General features: G+C 40.5%; 1 protein-coding gene across 1 annotated transcript in view; it reads right to left on the bottom strand.

Annotated features, from left to right (window-relative positions):
• FAM186A (family with sequence similarity 186 member A) overlaps positions 1-22,893 on the bottom strand; it is an 81,179-nt gene that overhangs the window by 19,115 nt on the left and 39,171 nt on the right. The gene's annotated exons all lie outside the window — the stretch shown is intronic.

Below are 22,893 nucleotides of genomic sequence, written 5' to 3'. Positions count from 1 at the left end.
CTGACCAGTGCAGACACCCAATAGAAAAAACCTCCCAAAAAAAAAAAAAAACAACAACAACAACAACAACAAGATACCTATCTGGGAACATGATCATTCATCCTCCTTACCTTTTATCTCCAGTCTCTTAGCCAATCCCACTTATATGGCTAAAACACTGCCCCATCCTAAGGAATATTATTTTATATGGGAGATGCCTTATTTACTAAACATCAGCTTTGGGCCAGTCATTGTGCTAATAACTTTACATATGCTATTTTATTATTTAACGCTCTCAACCCTTCTCTAAAGTAAATATTATTACATTCATTTTACAAATGGCACATTTGAGTCTCTGAGAGGTTTAGAGCTAGAAATTTGCGCCAAGGTCTACCTGAATTCAAAGTCTGTTTTTAAAAGAAAGCATGATTAGGATTTAGATATAAAATTATTACAATTTTCTACTTCAAGGCAGCATAACATAATATGTAGTATATTATAATATGGACTTCTATAAATTTTTTTTCTTTTGAAAGATTTTTGCCATAGGGCATGTGTACTCACCGGAGAGACAGAGACAGAAGGCAAGAAATCATCCCCCAGGGGAATGTCACTACATAATCCCTTCTCCTTCAGTCTCTTCTTGGGATTTTGGGCACACACACATGCCTGCCGTGAGTCTAAAGCCATCAGGTCTGGGACTTGAACCACAGTCGACTATATGTGAATCCAGCACCTTAACCACTCTGCCATCTGCTGGTCCTTGGAAATGGTTTCCCTTTCCTTTCTCTTTTTCTTTTTAATTCAGTTTTATCACTAGCTGTATGACCTGGGTAAATAAGATGATCTTTCTGAACCTGATTCCCCATCTGAAAATTAAAAGCAACAATGTACCTTGGCTGGCTCCATGATACAGTGGTAATATGCCGCTCAAGAAAAGCTTGATCCCTGGGCCAGTCCCATAGTTGAGAAGTTAATAGAGCTGGTTCTCACATGGCCAACCAACCGTATTTTGAATCCTGGGCTCAATGGTTCAGGTGCTTGTACATACATACATGCCCCAAATCCAGATGGAATGGAAAAATAGAAGAAAAAGTATTGTGGCCTAAGCACATTCCATGAGGGGCAAAAGCGCTTTCACTTTCTTTCTCTCTCTATTGTGAGTATTTTAACCCTCTGTCAATAAAAAAAAAGAGGGAGGCCAGCAGGTGGTGTGGAGATTAAGGGCACTGGACTCTCACATGGCCGACTGCATTTCATATCCTGGACCTAGAGGCTTGCTTTCTTTTTGTTGTTGTTGTTGTTGTTGTTGTTTTTTATTTATTTATTTACATTCATTCACTGTACATCATTATAGCATACAAAATGAGATTTTTCCATTGAGAATACACTGTATATTGGCACAATCAAGCACATCAACATATGTGTTATTGTCAACAAATCATTTTCCATTTCTTGTTTTCTGTATATTTTGCCTTTTTTCCCGTCTTTGATTCCCTATCTCACCCTCTGCCATCTCCCACCCTCCTCCCACACTGTGTCTGGTATCTATTGTTGCTTTCTATGCCTCCCCCATTTTATTGTTTCACTAAATATCTTAATAAATCTAAATATTTTCAATAGCAAGCACAGCTGATATGTACATATCCGTGAACACAAGTATGACTTTAGGCATAAACCTCAGTGAATAGAATGAACATAGTATAAAGTAGCACCTAACTAGGGCTATATAGCTTAACTGCAGTCATCAAATAGGTATTTCTAACGCCTTTTTTTTTCTTCTGAAATTTTTTTTTATTAATTTACATTCATTCCCTGAGCATCATCACAACATTCTAAATGTGGTTTCCCATCTAGAATATACTATATAGTGGCTTAATAATGCATGTTATCATCCATAATATTCCATTTCTACTTTCATATATATGTTTTTTTACCCCATGTCTAGCCCTCTGCCCTATTCCACTCTCTTATTACACTATCTCTGCTGTCTACAGTTGTCTTCAATCCCTTTTCCCCCAACATTTCGTTGGTCACACAATATCATAAGTAATCTAACTACTTTCAATAGCAAGATCAGCCGATGGTTTCAAGAAAAGCAGTTTTGAACTGGTAAGGATATTTCTTTGAAACTTAAAGCCTAGAAACAGGTTAGTATTCTGTTCAAATAGTCGGAACATGAATCTATTGATAGCTGAAGACAGGACAAAAGTCCTTAAAACCAGACAACAAAGCTTAGAAGAAAAGCAGCAATATTTTAGTCAAGTCGTAGAATACTGTTTCATCAGTTCAGTCTCATGTACTTAATCTTTCTTCTGTATCTGTTGAGGTTCGATGTTCCAGATTGAAATCTGGGATGTAATACTCAACTCCAGCTTTTGGCCCTACAATTAAGTTGCCCATTTTCTTAGTTTCTGAACTCTTATTTCTGTGTGTCTGCATTTAATTTTACTGACATAGCACTCCCTTAAGAACTTCTTGGAGATCCGGTCTGGTGCTGGTAAATTCTTTCAGGTTTTGTTTATCTGGGAAAGTTCGTGTCTTTTCTTCCCAAATGAACGATAACCTTGCTGGGTACAGAATTCTCGGTTGAAATTGCTTTTCCCTTAATACTTTGAATACATTTTCCCATTCTCTCCTCGCTCTCATTGTTTCCGATGAGAGGTCTGCCGTTAGTCTGATGGGATACCCTTTGTAGGTAACTTGCCTTTTTTCTCTTGCCAGTCTTAGTATCTTGTCTTTGTCTGTGGTTTTGGTCAATCTGGCTATAATGTGTCTTGGAGAAGATCTTCTTGGGTTGATTCTATTTGGGGTCCTCTGTATTTCTTGGGACTGAATCTTTGAGTGCCTCTCCAGGTTTGGAAAATTTTCTTGTAAGATTTCATGGAATAGATTATCAATGCCCTTATGAGTCTCTTCACCTTCTGGGATGCCTATTATCCGGATGTTTGGACGTTTGATGGTATCTAGTACTTCTCGCATATTATTCTCAAATTTTTGGGCCATTTTCTCAGTCTTCGCGGTGGATTTTTCTAGGCCAACCATTTTCTCTTCTACATTAGAGATTCTATTTTCTGTATGATCTAGTCTGCTTTTAATACTTTCAAGGGAGATTTTGACTTCTTGTATTATAGCCTTCATCTCTAACAGTTCCATCTGATTCTTTTGTAAAGTGTGAAATTCCTCTTTTAGATCTAGCATGAATTTCCTCACCTCCTGGAACTCTTCAACTCCTTTCTCCTTCCTCTTCAGCAGTTCCTTATCTCCCTTCTCTTCCATCTCTGTTAGCTTTGCCATTATGAATGTTCTGAATTCTTTATCAGACATTTCCATGATTTCCATTGAACTGTGTGTGGATAAAGAGGAGCTATCCTTTTCCCTTGTGGGAGAGGTATTTTCCTGCTTCCCCATATTTCTTGTGGTCCTGCAGCGATTTCTAGTCATCTGGTGGATGATCGGTTTCTTCCCAAACTTGGAAGTTCAATCACGCGAGTTTTGGATGCTGGAGGCCCAGTTATCAGTGGGACATCTTCCTTTCTCCCCAAATGGCTAGATCACAGGAGCCATGAAGCTGTCTCAGGCTTGCTTTCTTGCTTTCTTTTTTTTTTTTTTTTTCTCTCTCTCTGTCTCTCTCTGGTCAAATTAAATAATAATAACAAATAAATAAATAATTCTTTAAACAAAACGAAACAGAAGGGGAGGGGAGAAGCCAGATCCCACATAGTGGCTACAGTTTGAACCCCTGGCCTGGTCAATCAGAAACACACTGGGCACATGTGTGAGTGCCCAAGATCTGATGGGCTGGAGTACCGGAGGAAGGTGACCACACAGCATGACCAGACCCTGCAGAGGATGGTCCTCTCTCATGCGCATGTGCACATGTTCTGTCATGAATAAAGAGGAAAAATATTAAAAGCATATGCCAGGGCCAGCAGGTGGTGTGGTGGTTAAGGGCACTGAACTCCCACATGGCAGACCGTGGTTCGAGTACCGGATCTGGCAGCTTGCTTTCTCACTTTCCCTTTCTCACTCTGTCCCTCTCTGGTCATATTAGAATAAATAAATAATTATTAAAAAAAGCATAAGCCTAAAGTTTCTGTTTATTTGTAGATGTTTTATGACCTCTTCATGTACATAACCAAATTTAAAATTTAATTAGTTTCTCTTCCTCCATGTGATGTTTCCTCAAACAATTCTAGCTTAGACAAGTTTAATTCTCCTATAACGTTTTTATTTTCTTTATTCTATCAGTTTTTACTCTTCTGAGAGTACACTGATTCTTCTTTTTATTAAAGATTCCACCAGCTCGCCTACATGGATGCTCTTCTTTAGCAGGAGTTATGTTGTTGAAATATCACCCTAGCATAGGAAATATGTGACTAGTAATTCTGTTCTCACCCTTACATTCTTTCAAAACTTTCAGGTGGTTGCCCTCTGATCCTAACTTTTGCTTTTGCACGAAGCTTTACTGTCTTTAAATCCATCTTTTACATTATTGGCATTTTACTTCCTGAGCTAGGAGTTCTTTAATTATCTTCTATCATGTATAGAATAAAATACAAGTTCTTAGAATGCCATTAAGGATGCTCTTTATCTGGCCTATTTTTCTAGTCTCATTTGTTGCCATTTTTTATTCTTCCTTTGGTTCCAGAAACAAAATAGTTTTCACATACACACAGACACACATTGTTTCTTCCTACTGCCTTTGTGTGCTCTGCTATATTCTCTGACTCCTCTTGTCTTACTAAGTGGTTCTTTGAGACAGGTTTAGAGGCCCAAACTCAAAGAAGCTTTATGGAACTCTTTCCTCTCTTCAGTCTTTTTCCTTTTTCTTTTCTTTTATCATTTATTTTTATATTTTCCCTTAAACATTCACTTTACATATAAAATTTTTTTGCTAATACTCCATAGTTCTTGACAGTTAATAAACAACTTTCAAATTTAAAAAAAAAACTGAATTTTGAAGATAATGTTTGAAATATTCATTATAATTTTGTGACTCTATAACACAGAGACAGTAGGTTTTTAAATATTTTTAAGAAAATATTTACATGTCGGGACCAGCAGTTGGCATAATGGCTATGTCGCTGGACTCCCACATAGTCGACCATGGTTTGAGTCCTGGATCCGGTGGCTTAAAACTCACACCGGGCGCATGTGCATGTGTGCCCAAGATCCCGAGAGGAGAATGGAGGAGAAGGGATTGCGGCGTGACCATCCCCCCGGGTGGTGATTTCTTGCTTTCTGTCTCTCTGTCTCTCTCTGTCTGGTGAGCACACGTGCCCTATGGCAAAAAACCTCTCCAAAAATAAGAAAATATTTACATGTCAACTCTTCAAACTGTTGTAAAACAAACACCCAGCACACAATTCACATATAAACCTTCTCAATTCAGCCCTACCTACCTAGTATTCTGTGATATACCATCTGCTAGCAAAGATCAGTCTCTTTTTCTTCCTTCAAAGTCTTCTTCAAGGTAATCCTTTGGTCGTGACTGCTCTTTTACAATCTTTACTGACTACAATACCAGGCTGGAAAAGTCCAGATTATTTTATGGTATAAATTCTTTCATATAGCTTTTCTTTTTTTGGAGAGGTTTTTGCTATAGGGCGCATGCACTCGCCAGACAGACAGAGACAGAGACAGAGAGAGAGAAAGCGAGAAATCACCCCCCCCAGGGGGATGGCCACGCCACAATTCCTTCTCCTCCATTCTCCTCTCAGGATCTTGGGCATGCACACACACGCGCCCGGCGTGAGTTTTAAGCCACCGGGTCCGGGACATGAACCGTGGTCGACTACATGGGAGTCCAGCGACATAGCCATTACGCTAACTGCTGGTCCCTCATATAGCTTTTCTAATCCTCTCTGCCAGGCAGAACTGTTTATGGTGCCTGGCCATCTTTCCAAGAGCTTCTGTTGGGTTCCTTGAGATCTACCCTAGTTCCATAGTTTTCTGTTTAATCTTCAGATGTGACATTCCAGTCAAAACCCTGTCCCATAACAAGTATTTACAATTTCTAATTCAAGGCAACAGGTATTATTGAACTTAATCAAATAACCATTCTGCCGTAAATAAAAATACTCCCAAATATTTTTCAATTGCAGATGGGTCAGAAAGGGAGAAAATTTTGTTTCCATTTAAAGAAACAAACAAAAAGAAAAACGTTTTAACAAATTGCTGAACCTGTCAATAGCTCAAAAGAAATCAAAATCCTTAGATTGGGAAAACAAAGCATAGTAAAGAAAAAATCAGTAGTTTTACTCAAAAGTCATGAAATTCTATTTCACCAATTCAGTCTTATGCAATTAATCTCTCTTCTGCAGTGTTACTGGGGTCCGATCTTTCTATTTAAATCCTGTTCAGTGTTATTAATGATATTTCTTGTCCTTCACATTAAGTTGGTCATTTCATTGGTTGCTCTTTGTTCTCTTATTTCTGTGTGTGTGTCTTTAGTTATCCTGGTAAAGCATTCCCTTCAGAATTTCTTGAAGAGCTGGTCTGGGGTTGGTAAATTCTTTCAGGTTTTGTTTATTTGAGAACGTTTTAAACTTTTCTTCTCATATGAAGGATAATCTTGCTGGGTATAGTATTCTTGGTTGAAACTATTTTTCACTTAACACTTTGAATATATTTTCCCATTCTTTCCTTGCTCACAGTGTTTCTGATGAGAGGTCTGATGTTAGCCTGATGGGATAACCTTTATAAGTAACCTGATGTTTCTCTTTTTGCCAATTTTAATATCTTGTCTTTGTGGATTTGGCCAATCTGGCTATAATGTGCCTTGGAGAAGATCGTCTTGGGTTGATTCTTTGGGGGGGTGGTCCTTTGAATTTCTTAGATCTGGATATTTGAATGCCTCTCTATATTAGGAAAATTTTCTTCCAGAATTTCATGGAATATATTATCAATACCCTTAGTTTCTTCACATTCTGGGATACTGATTATCTGAAAGTTTGTGCGCTTAATGGTATCTAGTATTTCTCGTACAGTAGTCTCACTTTTTTTTTGTTATTTTCTCAGTTTTTTTGGTTATTTTTTCTAGGTCAGAGGTTTTGTCTCCAACATCCAAAATTCAATCTTCTGCATGGACTAATCTGCTTTTAATACTTTTGAGGGAGGTTTTGATTTCCTGTATTGCAGGCTTCGTCTCTAACAGCTCCATTTGATTCTTTTTTATGGTGTGTATTTTCTCTTTAGACCATGCAAGAACTTCCTCACCTCCTGGAATTCACTGTCTCTTTCTTTTTTTTTCTTTTTTTTTTTGAAGAGGTTTTTGCTATAGGGCGTGTGTGCTCACCAGACAGACAGAGAGAGAGAGATAGAAAGTGAGAAATCACCCCACAGGGGGGATGGCCACACCGCAATCCCTTCTCCTCCGTTTTCTCAGGATCTTGGGCACGCACGCACACACGCCCGGCGTGAGTTTAAGCCACCGGGTCCGGGACTCGAGCCACGGTCAACTATGTGGGAGTCCAGCGACATAGCCATTACGCTAACTGCTGGTCCCTCACTGTCTCTTTTTTCCTACATCATCTGGAGTTCATTGTCTCTCAGCTCTTGGATTTCATTTAGTTTTGTCACTGTGAATATTCTGAATTCTCTATCGGATATTTCCATGAATTCCACTGTATAATCTGTGGATGATGAAAGATTATTCTTTTCCCTTAGGGGAAGAATATTTTCTTGGTTTCTCATATTTCTTATGCCTCTGCCGTGGTTTCTGATCATTCTGTGACAAGCTCTTCTCTACTGTGTTTTGCAACATGGTATCCACTAAAAGATTTTGAGTTCAGATTTAAAGGAGTTTCTTCCTTAAGGCAAAAGGTTCAATAAGTGTTGAGGATTTCAATGACCCTGTCTCAGTGTTTCGGGGGTCTAGAAGATCTCCTCAGTCTTTTTCTATACACTTTGTACATGCACCATCACTGTTCTGCCTGCATCATACTATGTATGAATACATACAATCATCTCTTTGTGTGACTATTATCTCTGAGAAGGCTTTGGGTGCCTTGAAGGCAGGACTATGGCTTATCCATCTTTGTATCTTTACACCCGCCACCCACTGAGCCTAACACAGTCCCTGTGGTAGATATTCAAAAAATGCTGATCTATCTAGTCACCACAACCTTTAGTACCTTTAAGGACTGTCTTCACTATGTATGCAAAGGAAATGTCTTATTATTATGATCTGGTCTAATTTTACATCTTCCCATCATTCTTTCTTAGGTATATTTCACTGATTTTAGGGTGCTAAAACTCTAAAATCATATTTAAGTATTTAAATATGAAATCATCACTTATAGAGGTTCTACAGAACTTAATTTAAAAGTGCTTTATCTTGGGAACCAGCAGTTAGCGTAATGGCTATGTCGCTGGACTCCCACGTAGTCGACCGCGGTTCGCATCCCAGACCCAGTGGCTTAAAACTCACGCCGGGTGCGTGTGCGTGCGTGCCCAAGATCCCGAGAGGAAAATGGAGGAGAAGGGATTGCGGCGTGACCATCCCTCCTGGGGAGTGATTTCTCGCTTTCTGTCTCTATGTCTCTCTCAGTCTGTCTCGTGAGCGCACGCGCCCTACAGTGAAAATATCTCCAAAAAAAAAAAAAGTGCTTTATCTTACTCTAATATTTTCTTTTTTTGTTTATTTTTTAACAGGAACATTTATTGCCTGACTAATCATTGAAATCCTTAAGATGAACTGGATGCTGCAACAGTCACCCTCTTGGGTTTGTTCCTTCACAGAATTCATGCCTGAATCTGCAGTGTACTATTTTTAGGTGCCTCATTTGACCAGTCCCAGTGGTATTTCCTCTTTTAGCCTTGGCACTCCAGTTATACTTTCTCTTGTGTTTGGTAGGGTAGCCACATTTGCCCCAGGTCAACTTCCTAGGTAGGAGACCTTAGAACCACAGCGGTGGCACAATGTGTGCGTCTTATTGCCACACTTCCCAAACAATGACGTTTCTTTTGCCATCTCACTTCTGTGGTTGAGGCCAAAGATATTACTGTAAAATTTTCTATCACACATGATAGTAGAATCATCTTGAACCAGCCATCCTTGGTGTATTAATAGAATCTTTCTTTCTTTCCTTCTTTCCTTCCTTCTTCTTTCTTTCTTCTCTCTCTCTCTTTTTTTTTTTTTTAATTTTGGAGAGGTTTTTGCTATAGGGCATGTGCACTCACCAGAAAGACACAGAGAGACAGAGAGACAGAAAGCAAGAAATCACCCCCCAGGGGGATGGCCACGCCGCAATCTCTTCTCCTCCGTTTTCCTCTCGGGATCTTGGGCACGCACACATACGCGCCCGGCGTGAGTTTTAAGCCACCAGGTCTGGGACTTGAACCATGTTGGACTACATGGGAGTCCAGCAACATAGCCATTATGCTAACTGCTGCTCCCTCCTCTCAGGATCTTGAACATGCACACAAAGTTTAAGCTGCCAGTCCAAAACTAGAAATGTGACCAACTATGTGGGAATCCAGCGACAAAACCATTATGCCATCTGTTGATCCCTAATCTTTCTTTTTAAAAAAATTTTTTTTTCTTTTAAGAGAGAGATTATTGCTGTAGGGCACTTGTGCTCGATGGAGAGACAGAGACAGAAAGCAAGAAATTACCCCCAAGGGAGAATGGCCACACCACAATCCCTTCTCCTCCGTTCTCTTCTTGGGATTTTGGGCAGAAATGCACATGCACCCAGCATGAGGTTTAAGCCGCCGGGTCCAGGACTTGAACCATGGTTGACTATGTGGGAGTCCAGCGACATAAGCATTACACCATCTGCTGGTCCCAGAATCTTTAATCTTTCAATGTTATATCCCTTATTACATCTATCAGTGATTTTATTGCTATAATAATAAATATTAGAGAAGAGGCTTCTGAATTTACCCTTGATGGGATTAAGTTATGGTTGTAGAAAGTTAAATATTATTATGAAATATTGAGAAAATATTTCCATTTTTTAAAGATTTATTTATTATTATTACTATTAATTTGCTATAGGGCATGTGTGCTCACCAGAGAGAGACAGGAAAAGTGAGAAAACAAGCCACTAGGTCCAGGACTTGAACCATAGTTGGCTATGTGGGAGTCCAGTGCCCTTACCACCATATCACCTGCTGGCCCATATATTTCTATTTTTAAATCATTTTACTGGAACAGGTGAGACCAAATCATTTAGGTCTTCAAAATCTTTAATAAATCTAAACAAACCAATTGTCATATAGAACTTGAGAAAGCTATCAAGGAACTTTCCCCCAAAAGTGCCACATCTTCATAATATCATAGGTGAAATCTGCCAAACTATAAAAAAAAACAGTTAATTTTTACTATTAATTTTTGTTTGTTTGTTTTTGTTTTTGTTATAGGATGCATGTATTCTGTGGACAGAGAGACATAGAGAGGGGAAGTAAGAACTCACCCCCGGGGGGATGGCCATGCCACAATCCCTCCTCAATTCTCTTCTTGGGATTTTGGGCATGCACACACATGCCCCGTATGTTATACTCCGGCCACAGGGTCCAGGACTCAAACCTAGCAGCTGGCCATGTGGGATTCACCTGCCTTAACCTCCACATCACCTGCTGGCTCAGTTTTACTATTATTAAACTTTTCAGCAGATGGCATAATGGTTATGTTGCTGGACTCCCACATAGTCAACCACAGTTTGAGTCCCAGACCCAGTGACTTAAAACTCACACTGGGTGAGTGTGCATGAGTGTGTGTGTGCATGCCCCAAATCCCAAGAGAATGGAGAAGGGATTACTGCATGACCATCTCCCCTAGGGGGTGATTTCTTGCTTTCTATTTCTGTCTCTCTCTATCTCTCCAGCAAGTGCACGCTCCCTATAGGAAAAATATCTTCTCTTTAAAAAAAAAAAAGAGAGAGAGAGAGATAAACTTCAATTCCCCCCCATAGGACATGTGTGCTCACAGGAGAGAGACAGAGAGAGAGGGAAAGTGCGAAGTCACCCCCAGGAGGGTTGGCTATATCACCATCTCTTCTCCTACATTCTCCTCTTGAGATTTTGTGCACACATGCACATGCACCTGGCAAGTTTTTCAAGCCTCTGGGTCCAGGACCGGAACCACAGAATCAGCCATGTGAGATCCAGCACCTTAACCACCATGCCACCTGTTGGCCCAAGGCAGGGGTTTGAACTGCTGTAATCAGCCATGGAGAATCTGGCTCCCTTAACCACTAGGCTATGGGGCCTGCCCAAACTTCAACATTTTTAAAGTGATGCAAGTTTAACATTATGTCAAAACTTGACAAAGACAACACCATATGAAGTAAGCCACTGGGAGTAGGGGTGGGGAGCAGGTGGTGTGGTGATGAAGGCCCTGGATGCCCACTTGGCCAAATACAGTTTGAGTCCTGGCCTGAAGGCTTGCTTTCTCACTTTTTTTTCTTCTCTCTCTCTCTCTGTCTGGTGAATACACATGCCCTACAGCAAGATAAATAATAATAATAATAATAAATAAAAATTAAACAAAAAAGGAAGTGAACCACTGGGACATTTTTGTTCAGCAGTAAAACATGACCATGCTAAGCAATCCCACATGGGTAGGTTCCTGTTTCAAGTCTGGAAACCTCTCTAAGTACATTGGATGTGCATGTATCCATGATCTGGGGCTGACTAAAGGCTGGGAGTGGATTGTGACATAAGGACCTATTCAGGGTGTTGTCTCTCTGTCCCTCTTGCTCATGGAAGAAGCAAACATGGGACCAGTAGATGGCATAATGGTTACATCGCTGTACTCCCACGTAGTTGACCACTATTCGAGTCCCGGAGCCAGCAGCTTAAAACTCACGCCAGGCACGCAAGCTGTCTATCTCTCCAGTGAGCATATGTGCCCCAGAGCAAAAATCTCTCTCTCTAAAAAAAAAAAAAAGAAAAAAAGAAAAAAGAAACAATCTTTAAAAAAGAAAAAAGAAACAAAACAAGCAAACTTTAATAAAAAGAAGTGCTGGAACCAGCAGATGGCGTAATGGTTATGTTGTTGGACTCCCACATGGTTGACTGTGGTTTGAATCCCAGACCTTATGACTTAAAAAAAAAAAAAAAAAAACTCACACCAGGTACGTGTGTGTGCGACCCAAGATCCTGAGAGGAAAACAAAGGAGAAGGGATTGCCACGTGGTCATCGCCCCTGGGAAGGTGATTTCTCGCTGTCTCTCTGTCTCTGTCTGTCTGGCGAGTGCACGTGCCCATAGCAAAAACCTCTCCAAAAAAACATGGGGCCTGGCTGGTGGCGTGGTGGTTAAGGAGTTAGCGTAATGGCTATGTTGCTGGACTCCCATGTAGTTGACCGCGGTTCAGGTCCCAGACCCAGTGGCTTAAAACTCATGCCGGGCGCGTGTGCATGTGGGCCCAAGATCTCGAGAGGAGAATGGAGGAGAAGGGATTGCCACGTGGTCATCGCCCCTGGGAAGGTGATTTCTCGCTGTCTCTCTGTCTCTGTCTGTCTGGCGAGTGCACGTGCCCATAGCAAAAACCTCTCCAAAAAAACATGGGGCCTGGCTGGTGGCGTGGTGGTTATGGACACTGGACTCCCACATGGCCGACCATGGTTTGAGTCCTGGGTCTTGTGGCTGGCTTTCTCACTTTCTCTTTCTCTCTGTCTCTCTCTGGTCAAATTAAAAAAAATAATAATAACAAACGAAATGAATTAAATAAAATGATTTTTTTTTTTTTTTAAAAAAAGGGGGGAGCTGGCAGGTGGTGTGGTGGTTGAGGGTGCTGGACTGGCACGTGGCTGACTGGGGTTTGGGTCTCAGACCTGGTGGCTTGCTTTCTCACTTTCCTTCTCTCTCTCTTGCTCTGTCTCACTGTGGTCAAATTAAACTAAGTAAATAAGTAAACAATGCTAAATAAAATAATTCTAAAAAAAAAAGGAAGTGCTTCCTTTTGGCTGAACAGCCATCTTCCAGTAATTCACCACAATGATGAACATAAAGAGGAGAGGCACCCGTTATATGTTCTCTAGGCCTTTTAGAAAACATGGAGTGGTTCCTTTGGCAACATGTGGGAATGGGTACTGTTCAGAAAGGAATGCCCCACAAATGTTACCATGGCAAAACTGGGAATCCATGATGTTACCCAGCATGCTGTTGGCATTGCTGTAAACAAACAAGTTAAGGGCAAGATTCTTGCCAAGAAAATTAATGTGTATATTTAATATATTAAGCATTCTAAGAGCAGAGATAGCTTCCTAAAATATGTGAATGAAAATGATCAGAAAAAAAAGGAAGCCAAAGAGAGCTCCTGGGTTCAACTGAAGCGCCAGCCTGCTCCACCCAGAGAAGCACATTTTGTGAGAACAAGTGAAAAGGAGCCTGAGCTCCTGGAACCTATTCCCCATGAGCTCCTGGAACCTATTCCCTATGAATCCATGGCATGATGGGTGTTAAAAACAAACAAACTGGGGCCAGCAGGTAGCGTAGTGATTGAGACTCTGGACTCTCACATGGTCAATCACAGATCGAGTCCTAGAACCAGTGGCTTGAGAATCATGCCGGGCGTGTGTGCATGCATTCCAAAATCCTGAGAAGAGAATGGAGAAGAAGGGATTGTGGCATGGCCATTCCCTCTAGGGTGTGATTTTTTAAAGAGGTTTTAGCTATAGGGCGTGTGCGCTCGCCAGACTGAGAGAGACAGAGAGACAGAAAGTGAGAAATCACCCCTCACGGGGGATTGCCACGCCACAATCCCTTCTCCTCCATTCTCCTCTCAGGATCTTAAGCACACATGCACACGCACCCAGCGTGAGTTTTAAGCCACCGGGTCTGGGATGTGAACTGCAGTCGACTACATGGAAGTCCAGCGACATAGCCATTATGCTAACTGCTGATCCCGTAGCGGGTGATTTTTCATTTTCTGTCTCTTTGTATCTCTGGAGAGCTCACATGCCCTATAGCAAAAAATCTCTCAAAAAAATAAACCATGTCTTGGAACCAGCAGTTAGTGTAATGGCTTTGTCACTGAACTCCCATGTAGTTGACTGCAGTTCGAGTCCTGGACCCGTTGGCTTAAACTCACACCGAGTGCATGTGCGTGCATGCCCAAGATCCCAAGAGGAGAATGGAGGAGAAGGGATTGTGGCGTGGCCATTCCCCCCCGTGGTGTGATTTCTCGCTTTCTGTCTCGTCTCTCTCTGTCTTTCCAGTGAGCGCACATGCCCTATAGCAAAAACCTCTTCTGAAAAAATTAATTAATTAATTAATCATGTCTATAAAAAGAAAAGAAAAGAAAAGAAAAGAAAGAAACCACCTGCCAAATTTACTAATTGACTATCAATGGGAAAAAAAAAATCACTGACCAGCCGGTGGCATAATGGTTAAGGCAACTGAATCTCACATGGCCAACTGCACAGTTCAAGTCCCAGACCTGGTGGCTTGAAAACACTGGTGTGGGTGCATTCATGCCAAAAATCCCGAGAGGAGAATGGAGAAGGGATTGCAGTGTGGCCATCTCCCCTGGGCAGTCATTTCTTATCTTCCCCTATCTTTTTTCTCTTTTTCTTTCCTTGGCAATAGCACACATTCTTTATTTTTTAATTATTTACTTAATTTTAATTATTCATTTAATCATTTTCATTTGACCAGAGAAAGACAGACACACAGAGAGAAGGAAAGTGAGAAAGAAAGCCACCAGGTCCAGGACTCAAACTGTGGTCAGCCATGTGGGAGTGTCCAGCACCTTAACCACCATGCCACCTGCTGGCCCGCCAGAACACATCTCCTATGTGGAAAAAAAAATTATAACTGAGGGACCAGCAGGTGGCGTGGTGGTTAAGGACGCTGGACTCCCACATGGCCGACCATGGTTCAAGTCCTGGACCTGGAGGCTTGTTCTCTCACTTTCCCTCTCTCTCTTTCTCTCTCGCTCTGTCCCTCTCTCGTCAAAATTTTAAAAATGAAATAAATGAATGAATAAATAAAAAATAAAATGATTATTAAAATAATTATAACTGATTCCACAACACATTCAAAGAAGGATACACTAAGGACAAATATTATTTATGCCAGGCCTGGATTAATGCCTTAATATAATTAATCAGATTAATAGACCTAAGAAGAAAAAAAATCACATTTCCTTTAACTTGTGGAAATTAAGTACTGAAACTACCTTTTTTTAAGAGTTATTTATTTAACTTTATTTAATGTTATTATAATTTTTAAAATTTTATTATAAGGCACATGAGCTCACCAGAGAGAGAGAAAGAGAAAGTAAGAAAGAAAGCCACCAGGTCCAGGACTCAAATCATGGTCGGCCATGTAGGAATCCAGCACCTTAAGCACCACGCCACTTTCTGGCCCCCAAATACTGAAATTACCTTTAACAAAACATTACTGGGCCCAGCAGGTGGTCTGGTGGTTAAAGTGCTGGACTCTCACATGGATGACTGTAGTTCAAGGGCTGGACCTGGTGGTTGAATATCACATTAGGTGTGTGTGCATACGTGCTCCAAATCCCAAGAAGAGTATGGATGCGAAGGGATTGTGACCTGGCCATCTGCCCTTGTGGGTGATTTTTCACCTTCCTTTTCACTATCTCTGTCTCTTTCTGGCAAGTGCACGTACTCTATGACAAAACCTAAAAAAAAGATTACTTGACAAATTTGACACAGTTTTTTTTTTTTAAGAATTATTTTATTTTATCTTTGTTTATTTATTTGATTTTAATTTGACCAGAGAGGAACACAGAGAGAGAGAGAGAGAGAGAAAGCACGTTACCAGGTCCAGGACTTGAACCATGGTCAGCCATGTGGGAGTGTCCAGCACCTTAACCACTATGCAACCTGCTGGTCTCCAGCATTTTTCTTAATGGCAACTACTAGAAAGATATTCACTACCACCACAACTGTCTTAAGTTTACTTATTTATTGAGAGAAAAAGAAAGGAAGAGAGACAGCTACCTCCAACAGAATCCTCATGCTACAGTCCACCCTTAGCCTCAGCCAGCCAGATTAGGGGGATCTCAGGACCTTCCCATATGGGTCCAGTATCCTAGAGCATTGTGTTACCACTGTATCACCAGCTGGTATCAATCACCACTTTTTCTTTTTTTTTTAAGAATTATTTGTAGGGCCAGCAGGTGATGTGGTGGTTAAGGTGCTGGACACTCCCACATGGCCAGCCACGGTGTGAGTCCCGGACCTGGTGGCTTACTTTCTCACTTTCCCTCCTTTCTCTTTCTCTCTCTTTCTGTGTCTCTCTCTGGTCAAATTAAATGATAAAGCATCCCCAGGGTCCATAGTCATGCTATAATCCCATCTCCTCCATCTCTCCAAACTAGTGGGACTGTGAGTATGCATGAACATGAACCCAGTGTGTTTTTCAAGCAGCCAGGTTCAGGACTTGAACCATGAAGTTGCACATGGCAGATACAGATGTCTTAACCATCAGGTCACAGGGTGGCCTCCAATTTTTAAATATGTAATTACCGTTACTGTCTCTAAATTGGTAGTACCTTCAGAAGTAGGTTAAGAATGGTGGTGGTATGGCTACAAGGCCGTCTTTGCTTATTTGTCTTGCCTTGAGTAACAGCTAGGAGTGCTTTTCCATGGCCTCATGTTACTTTCTTCTAGGAAAATGTTATCTTCAAGAGTGTTTAAAAGTAAAGCATCATTTACATTTATATTTTTCTCTCTTTTTTCTTCTTAGAGAGAGACTTTTGCTATGAGGCATGTGTGCTCACCAGAGAGACAGAAAGAGAGAAATTACTCCCTGATGGGATAACCATGCCACAAACCCTTCTTCTTCATTCCTCTCTCAGGATTTTGGGCACACACTCACACTCTCCTGGAGTGAGTTTGAAGCCACCAGGTCCAGGACTTGAACCGTGGTTAACTGTGGGAGTCAAGTGATCTCCATTACACCATCTGCTGGTTCCTGTATTCTTTTCTTAGTAAAGTTGCAAAACATTCTTACTCTTAGCCAATTTTATATTTTTATTATTTTCTCCATTGCTGTGTAAATTTTATTACCAAAATGTGAATTATTCTTTAATTGTTAATTATTATCATTATAAATTGACATTAAAAAATAGTGGTAGGACCAACAGATGGCATAATGCCTACGTAGCTAGACACTCATGCAGTCAACCCTGATTCGAGTCCTGGACCAGGTGTTTTAAAACTCATGCCAGGCATGTGTGCATTTGTGCACAAAATCCTGAGAAGAAAATGGAGAAGGGATTATGGTGTGACCAATCTCCCTGGAGTGATGATTTCTTGCTTTCTGTCTCTCTGCAAGCACACAAGCCCTATAGCAAAAATCTCTAAAAAAAAAATAGTGGTGATGGTGGTCAGCAGATGGCATGGTAGTTGGGAAGCTGGACTCCCCTGGCTGATCATGGTTGAAGTCCCACAGCTGGCAGCTTGCTTTCTCACTTTCTCTCTCTTTCTGTCTGGTAATTGCATATGCATTATTTTAAGTGCATTATTTTAAAACAGATTTTAAAATAATGATAAATTTTGGGCCAGCAGGTGGTGTGGTGGTTGGGGGCACTGGATTCCCACATGGCCAACCGTGGTTTGAATTCTGGACCTGGCAGTTTCTTTCTCACTTTTCCTTTCTCTCTCTCTCTCTCTCTGGTCAAATTAAAAAATAATAATAAATGGAATTAAGTAAATAAATATATTTTTTAAATGATAAATTTTTAAAAAGATAAATAAAATAAACAAATAATTCTTTTTTTTAAAAGAATTATTTACTTAATTTTATTCATTCATTCATTTATTTTGAATAAATGGCATCTCCCTGGCATCTCTCTCTGGCAAGCATATGTGTCCTCTGGCCAATTTTTTTTTAAACTTGTAAAATCTAGCTATAAAACATTTATTATTTACAAGTAAAATGATTATAAACTTGAAAAACTCAAGAACTAAAAAAAATTCAATGCTTAAATATATATAGTAAGATGGCTATTTACAAAACTGATACATGTATGCAAAAAATCTGTTCAAGATATCATAGAAGAGGGCAAGTATAGGCTAGCTGGTGGCATGGTGGTTAAGGCACCTACTGGTCCCCAAAATTTTATGATAAACTAAATTCAAATCACTAGGAGAAGAGGTAGATTATAGTGTAAATAGGGATGGGTCACTTCAGTAGCTATGTGGGAATAAAACATTGGGTTCATTATCTTAAAACAGAAACATAGCAAAAAGGAGAAAAAAGTAGTGAAATTTGGCAATTTAGTCATAGACAAGGGACTAATTTTCCAAATATTTGCATAGGTCTCACAAATCAATTTAATAAAAATCTTGACAATCCAATTGAAAAATGGATGAAGCATTTTAATAGGGTCTTTACAGAAAATTAAATACAAATGGCTCTTAAGTCTATGAAAAAAATACTTATCTTCACTCATAATAAAGAAATGTAATATAAAGACCATATTTCATCTACCATATTGAACAAAAAAAGTGTGATATTATACTATCCCATTACAAGTCTCTTTGGAAATAGTCTTTTATAATGCTGATCCATATGTAAATTGCTACCACCTCTTCAGAGGAACATTTTATTTTCTTTCATTTTTTGGGGGGGAGAGATTTTTGCTGTAGGGTATGTGCTTACCAGAAAGACAGAGACAGAGAGACAGAAGTGAGAAATCACTCCCCAAGGGGGATGGCCATGCTGCAATCCCTCACCCCCATTCTCTTTTGGGGATCTTGGGCTAGCATGCTCACGCGCCTGGCATGAATTTAAGCCACTGGGTCTGGGACTTGAACCGCAGTTGACTACATGGGAGTCCAGTGAAATAGCCATTTTGCTAACTGCTGGGTCCCAGAAAATTTTATTCTCTTTCTCTTTATTTTTTTAGTTTTGCTATAGAGCATGCACTCGCCAGAGAGAGAGAGATAAAGAAGGCGAGAAGTCACCCCCTAGAAGGAATTGCAGTGCCTCAATCCCTTCTCCACCATTCTCCTTGGCATTTGGGACACACAATCAAACATACTCAGTGTGATTTTTCAAGCCGCCGCTCAATGCACTGCCTTAAACTCCACGCCATCTGCTGGCCCCAGAGGAAGATTTTAGAGATAAGGTCTGGTTCATATTGCTTACGCTGGCCTTGCCATTTTCCTACCTGAGCTTTCGAAGCAGCTGGATCTACACTCCACCACTCCTAGCTCCTCAGAGGACACTTTGACAAAAACCTATCAAAATTACAAGAGTAGTCCAGCAGGTGGCATGGTATTTAAAGTAGCTAGACCCTACGTACGATTACAAGTATGTAATTCAAATCCTAGACCCAATGGCTTGAAAATTATACCAGGCAGGACCAACAGTTGGCATAATGGCTATGTCACTAGACTCCCATGTAATCGACCATGGTTCGAGTCCCAGACCCGGTGGCTTAAACTCACGCCAAGCACGTGTGCGTGCTTGTTTGCCCAAGATCCCAAGAGGAGAATGGAGGAGAAGGGATTGCAGTATGGCCATCCTCCCTGAGGAGTGATTTCTTTCTATCTCTCTGTCTCTGTCTTTCTGGCAAGCGCATGTGCCCTATAACAAAAAAAAAACTCTCCAAAAAAGAAAATTACACCAGGCACGTCTGCCTTAGGGTAAACGCCATACACTGAGCTCTCCTCCCTCCTCCTTTGTCCTATTCCTCTGAGATCTGGCTGCTGGCCCAGTTGGACCTCATGAGCCCCTTGTGATCATTCCCTTGTCTCATGAAACAGGCCCATGGCTGGGACTGGCCTGGAGATATGCCTCACACCTCTTCCACACTTAACATCACAAGATTAGAGGCACTAATCCAGACATACTGTGCTAATGCTATTGATTAATAAGCTGATCTGGTATTGAAACCCTTAAACAATGAATGTCTTTACTTGATTTATGTATGCTTTGCTCTTGGCGTGTAAAACCTGAGCCTGTACTTGATGACAACACGGACCATTCTCCAGGCCCTCAGTGGAGCCTCCCTAGTAAGTAAACACATGTCTTTCTCTGATGGGCCTCCCAGCGTGTTCTTTGGAATCAGTAAACATTGTGGGCAAGCACTTCCAAATGTAGGGGCCCCTGAATCAGTGCACATGCCCAAAATGGGCAAGGAGAATGAAGGAAAAGGGACTGCAGCATGACCATCCCCTGGGAGGGGGGATGTGATTTCTCACTCTCTCTTCCCCCATCCTCACAACAGTGCATGAGCCCTATAGCAAAAACTTTCAAAAAAAAACTACATATACTTTATGTATAATGTACATGTAAGAATATATATGTACATTTGAGTTTATTTGTTTTTATTTTTTATTTATTTTTTTTTTTTGGAGAGGTTTTCGCTATAAGGCGCGTGCGCTCGCCAGACAGAGAGAGACATAGAGACAGAAAGTAAGAAATCACCCCCCAGGAGGGATGGTCACGCTGCAATCCCTTCTCCTCCATTCTCCTCTCAGGATCTTGGGCACGCACGCACACGCGCCCGGCGTGAGTTTTAAGCCACCGGGTTCGGGATGCGAACCATGGTTGACTACGTGGAGTCCAGCGACATAGCCATTACGCTCACTGCTGGTTCCCTTGAGTTTATTTTTTGAAGTCTGTTTATAATAACAAAATATTAAAAACAACACAAATATTCATCAGAGATTAAATAAATTCTGTTTAATCTAGTTGGAATACTGTGTAGCTACAAAATGAGTAAGTTCTTTATGTACTAATACAAAAGTTTCCAATAACTATTATCTATTTATGTTATATAAAAAATCGACTATTGGGACTGGCAGGTGGTGTGGTGGTTAAGGTGATTAAGGTGCTGAACTCTCACATGGTCAACCCTGGTTCAAGTCACAGACCTGGCAGCTTGCTTTCTTACTTTCCCTTTCTTTCTCTTTCTGTCTTGCTCTGGTCAAATTTAAAAATAATAATAAATAAAATTAAATAAATAATTCTCTTTTAAAAAAACGACTGTCATCAGGGCCAGCAGGTGGCATGGTGGTTAAGGGCACTGGATTCCCACATGGCCAACTGTGGTTCAAGTCCTGGACCTGACGGCTTGCTTCCTTGCTTTCCTTTTCTCTCTCTCTGTCTCTGTCTGGTCAAATTAAAAGTAATAATAATACCAAATGAAATTAAATAAACAAACAATTCTTTTTAAAAAATGACTGTCATAAAAGTTTAAAATATGTAAAAAGGTTGGCCAGCAGGTGTCATAGTGGTTAGGGTGTTGGACTCCCACATTGCTAACTTCGGTTTGAGTCCTGGACCTGGTGGCTTACTTTCTCTCTCTATCTCTCTCTCGTCAAATTAAAAGAAATAAATAAAATAGTTAAATGAAATAATTTATATATATATGTGTGTGTGTATACGTGTGTGTATATATGTATATATATAAAAGAAGGATAAATAACATATATACTTTTCAACAAATGCAGAAAATATTTCTGAATAGATGTACATTAGCAGCCCTATGGGAGGAGGCTGGATGGCCAGAGAGAGACCGATTAGAGAAACCTTTACTGTACTATTAGTAAGTTCTGAGTATTGTACCAGGTCAATGTACTATTTATTATTTTTAAAAATGTAAATATAACAAAGAAAAAAAAAGACATTGGGAAACTGGAGACTGACCCAAAACATGCTATTTAAAATTCTCAAGTAGGGGGACCAGCAGATGGCGTAATGGTTATGTTGCTGGACTTCCATGTAGTCAACTGCTGTTCAAGTCCTAGACCCAGCGACATAAAACACACCCAGCCTGTGTGTGTACCCAAAATCCCAAGAGAAGAATGGGAGAGAAAGGATTACAAATGGCCATCATCCCTGGGGGGTGATTTCTCGCTTTCTGTCTCTCTGTCTCTGTAGCAAAAATCTCTCTTAAACTCTTAAGTAGGGGCTGGTAGGTGGTGTGGTGATTAAGGCACTGGACTCCCACATGGCTGACAGCAGTTCAAATCCCAGACTCAGCGGCTTGCTTTCTCGCTTTCCCTCTCTCCCTGTCTCTCTCTTGTCAAATTAAAAAAAAAAATAATAATAGGGACCAGCAGTTGGCATAATGGCTATGTCACTGGACTCCCATGTAGTCGACCGCGGTTCAAGTCCCATACCCGGTGGCTTAAACTCATGCCAGGCACGTGTACATGCGTATCCAAGATCCTGAGAGGAGAATAGAGGAAAAGGGATTACGGCGTGGCCATTGCCCCTGGGGGATGATTTCTCACTTTCCGTCTATCTCTTCATCTCTGTCTTTCTGGTAAGCACACACGCCCTATAGCAAAAAACCTCTTCCAAAATAATAATAATAATAATAATAATAATAATCATAGCTATACCATGGATTTGTCGTGATGATTAAGTAGATAATACAAATGCAGGCACTTTGAAAAATGAAAGTAAACACTTAGGTGTTTCTAAATTTAATAGCAGAAGCTAATTTCAATGTCTTAACTCCTATCTATATCAGCTTAGTTTTATTCTATTCAACTTGAACTAGTGACTGTCTTTCTGTATTACAATGTACGAGAGTATTACTGTGTTAGAGCAATGAAGAAGCAAACCAGGGGAAAGACACTGTTGCTGGCCTGCAAAGCTCATAAAATAATTTGTGACAGTCCATTAATGATACTTAAGTCTGCTACGTACTTACTAAGAACCAGAAATTGTTTTTATTAATCTCTGTAATCCCACTCTGAAATCACTTCTATTAGAACCTCTAGATTTTCCATGAAGAAACAGGTGTAAAAGAAGTACCTTGTCCAGGGTCACTCAGTAGATCAGAGACAGAGCTGGGATTTGGAGTAAGTTATGTGGGACTCCATGGTCCACTTTCTTGTGTGTAGGTCATCTATTATGGATATAGGATCTATAGATGGGAAATGGTGAACATATTATAGCTTCCAACTCTATTATATCTGTAAAAATACTTTATAAATGATTAGAGCTATCAAACTATAAA

This window comes from Tupaia chinensis, unplaced genomic scaffold (genome assembly GCF_000334495.1).
Source record: "Tupaia chinensis unplaced genomic scaffold, TupChi_1.0 Scaffold145652_1, whole genome shotgun sequence".
In the NCBI taxonomy this organism is placed as follows: domain Eukaryota; kingdom Metazoa; phylum Chordata; class Mammalia; order Scandentia; family Tupaiidae; genus Tupaia; species Tupaia belangeri.
Note: the sequence above shows the minus strand (reverse complement) of the source record. Positions and strands in the feature narration are given on the sequence as shown.